The 9,466-nt window shown below is 36.8% G+C and overlaps 1 protein-coding gene across 4 annotated transcripts in view; it reads right to left on the bottom strand.

The window, feature by feature from the left end:
• Positions 1-9,466, bottom strand: part of LOC144970195 (uncharacterized) — a 172,408-nt gene that overhangs the window by 59,803 nt on the left and 103,139 nt on the right. The gene's annotated exons all lie outside the window — the stretch shown is intronic.

Genomic DNA, 9,466 nt, shown 5'->3' with positions numbered 1-9,466 from the left:
GTAGTAGAAGGTTAGAATGGTAGTAGTAATAGTAGTAATGGTTTGTTTTGTTTGTTTTTAAGGGTTTTAACGGCGCTTGGAACACACTAAGGTCATAACACGCCAGTAAAAAGGAAGAAAAGGGGATAGTAAAAAGTTCTAGAATTACAAGAAAAGATAAGACAAAAGGGAATTGGTTCAAATGGGAAACAGATGTATATTCCAAGAGCATACTATCAGTGTAGCCTACTTAGTTTGAGATCACCAAAAAGTCCATCCAGACACAAGAACGTCCCTAGTAAAAAGAATACACTCAAATGTTTACAAATCATATATAATATGTAAACAAAACATAATACAGTGCATAACAAGAGATGATTTACAAGGAAAAAAAATATCATCTCCCATAACAAACAAATTTGACTGTTTCCCTCTCAGCCAGAGTATCAGGCCAGAGCCCGGACAAAACCAAGTAATCTTATACCAAGACAAAGACAGAAAGCATGTTGGAAAACATATAGGGACACAGTAAGTGCCTTCCTGCCCATTATGGGAGGTCAGGAACCCCACCCAGGTAGTAATGGTGGTGGTGTAGTAGTAGTAGTAGTAGTAGTAGTAGTAGTAGTAGTAGTAATAGTAGTGGTAGTAGTAGCAGTATGTGGTAGTAGTAGTAATTAGTCGTCGTCGTTAGTAGTAGTAATAGTAGTAGTCGAAGTAGTAATAGACAATAATAATATAAAATAATAATAATAATAATAATAATAATAATAATAATAATAATAATAATAAATAATAACAATAATAATAATAATAAATAATAATTGTAATAACAATTTAAAAAAACAATCTCTCCACACAAAATACAACAAACAAATTCCAAGAGCATACTACAATTGTGCATAGTTTGAATACATAGTGGAATACTCTCAAATGCTTACAGTATAAATTCAAAACAACACATATCTATAATAATACATAACGGAGACATGATTTAAAAGGGAAAAAAATATCATCTCCCAAAACAATAACTATACATTTGACTTTTCCCTCCCAGCCAAGGACTCCGCCAGGACCAGGCCAAAACCAAGTAATCTTATTCCAAGACAAAGGCAAAGGCAAATTGGAAAACACCTTTAGAGGGATAGAAGACACAGCGAGTGCCTCCCTGCACACTATGGGAGGTCAGGAACCCCACCCAGGGTAAATTCCGATATCCAACGATATTTTCATTGATTTCACGTAGTACACCATGAATCAAAAATGTAAAAACAAGGCTCATTCAACTTAACGCTATTAATACCCCCCCCCCCCCCCCCCCCCACCCCGTTATTTTTGCCTTTCATGAGGGCACCTAGATTAAGAAATTATAGACCCGTCCAATACATCGGGAAATCCCCGACCCAGGAACTTTTATATCCGAAAATCGACATGAATATAGATTATATAAATAAAAAATTAGAATCAATCTCAACCAACCCCCCCCCCCCCCCCCCCCCCCAAACAAAAAAAAAAATAAAAGAAAAAAATTTGAAAATATACAAAATTAAAAAAACAAAACAACAACAACAAAAAAACACCAAAACAAAACAAAACAAACCTATACTAATAAACAAAATTTAAAGGAAACAAACCAAAAAACAAAACAAAAACCCAAATATATCTACAAACTGAAACAAAGAAATCAAACAAAAAACAAACATACAAAAAAGAACCCACTAGCACAAAATAAAACAAAAGCAATGATAAAGTTTCATTACCTAGCGGTGTTAGAATTACAGGAATGTTCCAGATAGTCGGCGACGCCGGTAGCTTTTATTTCTGTATCGTGAGCGGATAACCAGCGTTGGTGGTAATGTCCGGTATCCACCTGGTTCCAAGAAAACCTGACTTGGGCTATAATTATCAGCGATACAGTATTGGCTGTTGTCGCAGAGAGGTTGAGAATTGTGAGAATGGTGATAAGGTTGGATACAATTGTGGTGGTACGAATCTGTAGGAAGTTTGGCGAATTCCTGGTTGGTCGATAATGTATTGGAGTAGTGTACGAGGTCTAGCTGGGTTTTTGGGTACAACTGGTGCTGGTGGCTGTCGTTTAGTGGGGACAGGGGTATGCCTTGGGGTAGCGGAGAATTCTGGGAAATGATATACGTTGAAGGGGATGGCGTGTACGGACGTGGTGGAGGTAGCGGGACTGGTTGTGTTCTCGGATGATCACGATTTTGGCTGTTGGCAGCCGTCGGGTCACTCACAACAAGAGCAGTGGATGTCTGCGGGGATGACAATGTAAATGGATCACATTTTAAAAAAAGAACAGAAAAAAAAAAACAAAAAACAAACAAACAAAACCCCATTAAAAAAACAAAACAACCCCACCCCCCCTCCCCCCCCAAAAAAAAAATCAAACAAAAAACAAAAAACAAAAACACACACAAACCAATAAGAAAATAACCCCCCCCCCCCATTCTCTACAAAAAGCAGAGAAATCATAGTGACCTAAAGCATCGAACTGTATTACTCAGGGTAATTTGGATGATAAAAAGTGAATAATACCGTCAAAGTATGAAATTGGGTTGAATTTATATGTTTTATCAGGTGCAAAGGATAACTTTCCTATTGTGACACTATCCAAAAGCTGACAGTTCTGGTCTTTGAACTCAACCAAACAAAACAAAGTTGTGTTGAGGTGCTCGAAACTATCTACTCCACTACCTGGACCAGCAATCAACTTAAAGTGTGGGATATTGTAAATGCATTCTTATTACAAAATATATGATCCTCAGCACTTGAAACATTTTCGGGTCATAAGTTCCTGATGAAAGGTACCTGATCAAATAAACTAGACAGGAGTAGCTGCAAACAGCAATGTACTTTGGAAACTATGCATTAAAACTTTATACAGACACTGGAATTGGGGTCTTGATTTATACGTTAACAATGTCATGTTTGAAGCGCGCGCGCACAGACCACACACACAAGACAGGGAGGGGATAGCGAGTAGGAGAGAGAAATATAGTAAACATTGGCGAGAGGGGAGATATATGAGAGAGAGAGAGAGAGAGAGAGAGAGAGAGAGAGAGAGAGAGAGAGAGAGAGAGAGAGAGAGAGAGAGAGGGAGAGAGAGAGAGAGAGAGAGGAGAGAGAGAGAGAGAATCTTAATTATTTACCTTTCGTCTCCTGCCTCTTTTCTGGAACCGCACGAGATCTGTTGAATGTGACAAAGAAACAAGCAGGTTGACCAAGCTGGTGCGATTAAATAAAAAGCAGTGAACACAATAGGCTACGCTACGTAAAACTTGATCGCACTTTACTTTCATAAAGATCTCAAAACGTGTTGTATGAAACAGTGTCAGACAAAGTAGAGAGAAACATGCAAGAACAAAAAAAAAGAAAGAAGAAAATAAACATTCTAAATTGTCAGCCTGTCTTGACTGTGGAAACCGTCTTTCACATCTTCTTGTTGGTAAATGTGTGATGACAAGCAATTTGGTAACGACATGCCTGCCACGCCATTTTTGTATAAAAATGCCAATTGCAAAATAGTATGGTGACCGAACTGTACGTATTTGCAGGTTAGATAACCCAAATTTATATGGGCACATTTTTTTTTTGGTGATGGAAATACTCTCGAACCAACACAAAATATTGTCCATTACAACTATGTACAATATGTTAAATCCAAGTCCATAACTGCATTTGGTAATCAGGCCTGCAAATATGTGCACGTCGATGGTGACCCATCATGACGATCTGGTATTATGTCGGAATGAATTAAATTGATATATCCAGTTTACCGTTCAAATAAGGATATTAATTTAAGAAATTAAGGAGCAGGCATCGGTGTACGATACATGTCTGAACAAGTGTGTATGAAAGATGTCAGACAAAGCAAGAAAGAAAAATACCATCCCAAAAAATCAATCGACCTCGGCTGGGGATTGAACCCAGACCTTCTGAACCCCAGTCGAGGTTTTTTGGGATGGTATTTTTCTTTCTTACTTTGTCTGGCACCTTTCATACACACTTGTTCAGATCTTTAAGGACATCTTTAAGGACATTAATTATTTTAAAAAAGTTTAATAGACAGAATCTCCCTCTTCAATAAAGGAATTTATTTTATCTAAAATTTACTGTTAATCGTGCAATTTCATATTAAGTATCTGATTTATCTTGACATAATACTGTTTCGAGACGATGAGTCACATTCAACAATTCATTCTAAGTAACCGGTGAAAATGCAAAGGGATTGAATTAAAAATTTGAATGCCTAGCGATAGCAGTCTTTCTTGTGACGAAGGAACGAATTGTAAAAGTAAATAACATTGGCATATATTGTTTACAAGGTGCCATAAAGGGAGGAGAAGAGCACATACACTCCTGTTGTTAAATTTCGACTAAATTGTGTGACAAGAATTTGTTTGTTCAATAAAAAAAATATGAAAGGAAATATTTAGGTCGGTTAAAATGGGAATATTTTGGAATATTCCATCGATTATAGAAATATAATTTAGCCGTATTGAGAGAATGTAATTGCTACCGAATTATGTCCCTTGGTTGGTGACAAAATAATTATTACAAGAAAGAAAACGCACGAAACTGCCATCTTAGCGTTTGTGAGTTTCGATCATTCGTAGAAACCATCAAGCTGCAAGCTACACAAGACCAAATAGGTTGCCATGAATATATTTTAGACATATTTAAATAGAGGGACGATACGTTGATAAACGTTTGTGGTGGGGAAACCGTAATTGAAAAATGAGAGTTTAACATGAACTTCTTGTAAATGGATTTTCTACGACATCATTGGAGTAACTAATTTCCTCATAGCAGGGTTTAACAAAACGATATGGGGACCACAATTCTAAATGACAGAAAACCAAAATTGACTGTTTCCGAATTTCAAGAAGAGAAGGACATTAAAATGTGTGCATACCAAGAAACAGAATTATATTATTTCTACGTAAATAATTGGAAGTTGAGACTGCTTGCAGGAGTTTATTCCGGTTTGTTTTGAGGCAGAACGCACTGCAAAAACTGATTGAGATCGATAAGAGCAATATATCCGCCAGATCCATTAGTGTATCAAATAGAAGGGGAGGGTGGAGGGGGTGCGCAATTTGACCAATCCAGAGAAGGGGAGGGGGGGGGGGGGGGGGCGCATTTTGGACATTTTCTAATTTAGGTGAGACGAGGCGTGATCTTAAAATGGTGTTCTTTCAATCATAATATATACTTCAAGTAAAATAACAGCAACAGCTTTTTGGGGCTTTTCATTTCTTCTTTTCATTTATTATTTCCTTTATCATTTGTTTTATTTTCCCTTTTGGTAAATTTTCATCGGCACATTTAGTGAGCTGAAATTTACTTGAAGGGGGATTGCGAATAAGCTTGGGGAAGGGGGGGGGGGATTCAGTAACAAATAGACGGATTGAGGGGAAAGGGGGGGGGGGGGCGTCGATTTTTAACAAAAGAGAAAGTTGCAATATCACTGCCGGGTGTACTGGGAGGCTAGAAAAATTTTACTGTACGTAATGCTATCAACCAGATCCACCCCTCCCCTCCGTCCTTTATCCCGTGCTCTACACACTGAATTACCGATCCTCTCAATCATCTTTAGACTTCAGTAAAAGCAGTTATTTAAGACCACCCATATCATAAATTATAAAAAGAATTATGGAAAAAAAAATCCAAACCATAAAATCCATGAGCAATTATTATAAGCATCGTGCATGCAACAAATCCAATGGTCAGAACAGAACACGCTCTTAGACATCATGCATTTTACACCACTCTGAATTCTTAATATCAATACATAGTCCTTTTTTTCTTTTGTTTTTACGATCCATTAAACGCCTTGAGTGGGGTATGCACAAAGACGAAGAATGACAGATATACATCACCATGTTATAGCTTCATCATTCAATAATGAATCTATGGAGCTATCCTGATAGATACACCACTCTAACTATTCGTGTGAATAAAAGGTTAACGTGAAGGTGACAAACCAGCGACTACATTAGAGTGTGGCGAAAGAGAAAAAGCTTTTTTTCTAACAAATTCACAGAGAAGTGTGTCTCATATTCTCATTAACTCAACCAGGCATATTTTCCACTCAACCCTATCATGAGGATCAAACAATCTGGCGTGCACAAGATGGAAAAGGTGGTAAATGTAAGTTTTAACTCGTTATCGTCACCACCGCAAGCAAGCTTATCACATTGATCCTCGCTGTGATGACGTTACACGGACCGGGTGATCGTAATCGATTTCCCCAATGGCTGTTTGATGGACTAAGGATGACAGTTATGTGTCTCTTCCACCACTAATGTTGATGCCACGGTCATCAAGTGCTATTCCGGCAGTTAACCAACACTTATGCAGAAAAAAATTCGATGAAATGCCTGCAAGCGAGCGTAAAAAATGCGAGCATGAAGAAAAAGCGCCATCATCAAATTATTGATTGCTAGGTTGACGAAATGAGAGTAATTTATGTAACTAAAATTCACAGATAGCGATCAAAAACAGGAAAATATTTTAAATATAATCAATATGATCCAAGGTAACGATTCCAAAGACTAAATAAAAATTGAATAAGGAAAAAAATAGCTAAGGGGGAAATCTATAGTATTGGCTACAAACTTTGGTCTCAAAATGTACCGGATATAAAAGAAATCAACTGACAACTGGAGCTACTAATTCTACACTGCCCTCTACTTAGTAAAAAAAAAAGGAATGAAGTGAGTAGAAAAGTGTCAGAAGACAATAGAGAATAAACAAAAAAGAAACAAAAAAAAAAAAAACAAAACAACAACTTCGAGGCGATGGTGGCTCGAACACACGACCTTACTGGTACGACAACTCCGCATGGTAAGCTCCACTAACTTTTCTATAGTCTGTAAACAAACAGAAACAAACAAATGCTCACCGATTTTTAAAATAACGTATACAATAATCGTCAACTTCAACCCCAGCGAAAATGCAAAATAAACACTTCAATGATATGACTGAGATACGAAAGATTTTTTTAAAAACCCAACAAAAAAAACAAACAAACAAAACAAACAAAAACAAACAAACAAACAAAAGAAGAAAAAAAACAAAACAACAACAACAACAAAAACAAACAAACAAAAAAAACGCTTCTCGTACGAAAAAAAATATTTGTTAAAATTTAATCAAGACTAGGCGCACTTACTGTCGAGATCGTGGAGACAGCGCCTGGACCATTGTGAACATGGTTCTCGTATCACCTCTGTACTAAATTTAGTGGTCAGGACTAAAAGAATATTATAATATTATTACTCGATCTGTTAGAAGCAGCAATTTCTGGTCTTTTCATCTGGTGGTGCTATTTAGCCAGTCGGTTGAAATATTTAATTGTTAGAAATAAAAAATAAAAATATTTTATTCATCCCACATGGGAAATATGTCTTTAGGGTGTATTCTTAGGGGAGACTGGAATAACTCAGTCGTCAACCGCACTGCAGCATCACAAACTGGGCTAGGCTGAAATGGTTTGCTGGTTTGCTCAAGGCCACAAATCGCAGCGGGTATTCAAACTCGTACCTTTCGGATACGAAGCAAAGACGGTACCGCTGAGGACACACTACGCCAGCAAAGCGACTGAGTGATGTACCTAACACACACTGTGATTAATAATTAAAAAAGGCAATAAAAAGAATCATTTGTGTTTGATTTTTGTTTTTGTTTGATTGTTGCTTTAGGTCTCTTCCAACACAATTGAGGTTATATGAGAGACCGCTGAAACAAAAAAACAAGCAATCTAACAAAAATAGTACAAATGTAAATCAAAATCATAACCTAAAGATATCATAAGCTAAATTATAAATAACCAAGAACAAACAGGCAGAAGATTTACAGAAAAAAAATATCCCCTGTCAAAAAGACAATCACAAACCAAAGAAGCAGGATAGGCTAGTAAAGAGAAGAAGAAACGACATCACTATCGGATCGTACACCCATGCGAACATCATAGGTATATGATTCAAGGGTGATGCTCCTATCCAACCACCCGCTTGTTTGATTTTTTCAAAAGGAATAAAAATAAATAAATAAATAAATAAATAAATAAATAAATAAATAAATAAATAAATAAATAAAAAATTAAAGAAACTGGGATCACTATAATTATTCATGGCCTTGGAATGTATGCAACAACGACCTCTACCGTGAATGGGTGACGCTGAATAACACACGACTTATTGCCTGGATTTTATGCGCTTATAGACATTTCACTTTTGATCACACTGCATCTAACATACATAATGTGTAAATTATTTTTTCCCAATATTTTTACACGATGCTGCGTACAAGCTAGCAGACATAATACTTATAAAAATGTGACCGAATCTTTGTATAATGAAGCGAGTTAAAATCATTTTCTTTGTTATTCAATTAAAAAAAAAACCCCGACTGAATAAAATTTCTCATTAGTTGGCTAAATAAAGTAAACAAACAAAAAAAAACGTGCATTAAATATATGTACATAGAGACAAGACATGTTTACTCATGCACGTGCACAGTCCACAAACTGGGCGAGAGAGGGAGAGAGATAGGGAGGGAGAGGGAGAGAGAGAGAGAGAAGAGAGAGAGAGAGAGAGAGAGAGAGAGAGAGAGAGAGAGAGAGAGAGAGAGAGAGAGAGAAGAGAGAGAGAGAGAGAGGGGGGGGAGGGAGTGAGAGAGGGGAGAGAGAGACAGAGAGACAAAGAAAGAGAGGAGAGACAAATAAAGAGAAGAGAGAGAGAGAGAGAGAGAGAGAGAGAGAGAGAGAGAGAGAGAGAGAGAGAGAGAGAGAGAGAGAGAGAGAGAGAGAATGAAAAGGAGAGAGATAGAAAATGAGAGAAACAAACATTAAAATGAATTAAAAATAACTTCCTTACCTATCTCAGCGATAGGCCACTCGTTTGGATTTCCTACGAAGATGAAAGAAATAGAAGGGAATTTCATTTATCCTTCATTAATTAAAAAAAATGAGTAATCACATTTCAGTCAAGAGAAACATTCAAATTTCCTCCGTGCCGCACCAAACATTTATAAATACTTTTAATCGGCTTGTTTAAATTCTTTCTTTAAAAAACAAAAAACAAAACAAAACTTATTCACATGACCTCATTTGTTATAATCAACTCATTCAATCCGACACGGATAAAGTCAGACATTTTTTGAAGCGTTGTAAGTGAACAGTCAAAAGCGCTTAGCTGGAGATGACCTGATAAGTGATAATATTTTCTGCGAATTAGGACAAATTTCAAAATATCCCAGACATGGAAAGCATGAATGAAGTTGACGACACCCAACTCTTTCTTGTTGTTTCGGGACAATCGGTTGAGTTAGTTTTCACTACATTCCTCTCAATCAAACTGTTGATGCTATACGTATCGGTAAAATAGTCACCTCTTCAGCCCGCCAGATAAATCGTACAAACACACAAAAAATGTGTAACCTTTCACGTTTATAATCTTTAAAAGGA

Source organism: Berghia stephanieae, chromosome 4 (genome assembly GCF_034508935.2).
Source record: "Berghia stephanieae isolate SIO BIC M18660-M18661 chromosome 4, UCSD_Bste_1.3, whole genome shotgun sequence".
Taxonomy (NCBI): Eukaryota; Metazoa; Mollusca; class Gastropoda; order Nudibranchia; family Aeolidiidae; genus Berghia; species Berghia stephanieae.
This window is presented reverse-complemented; position numbering and strand designations above follow the sequence as displayed.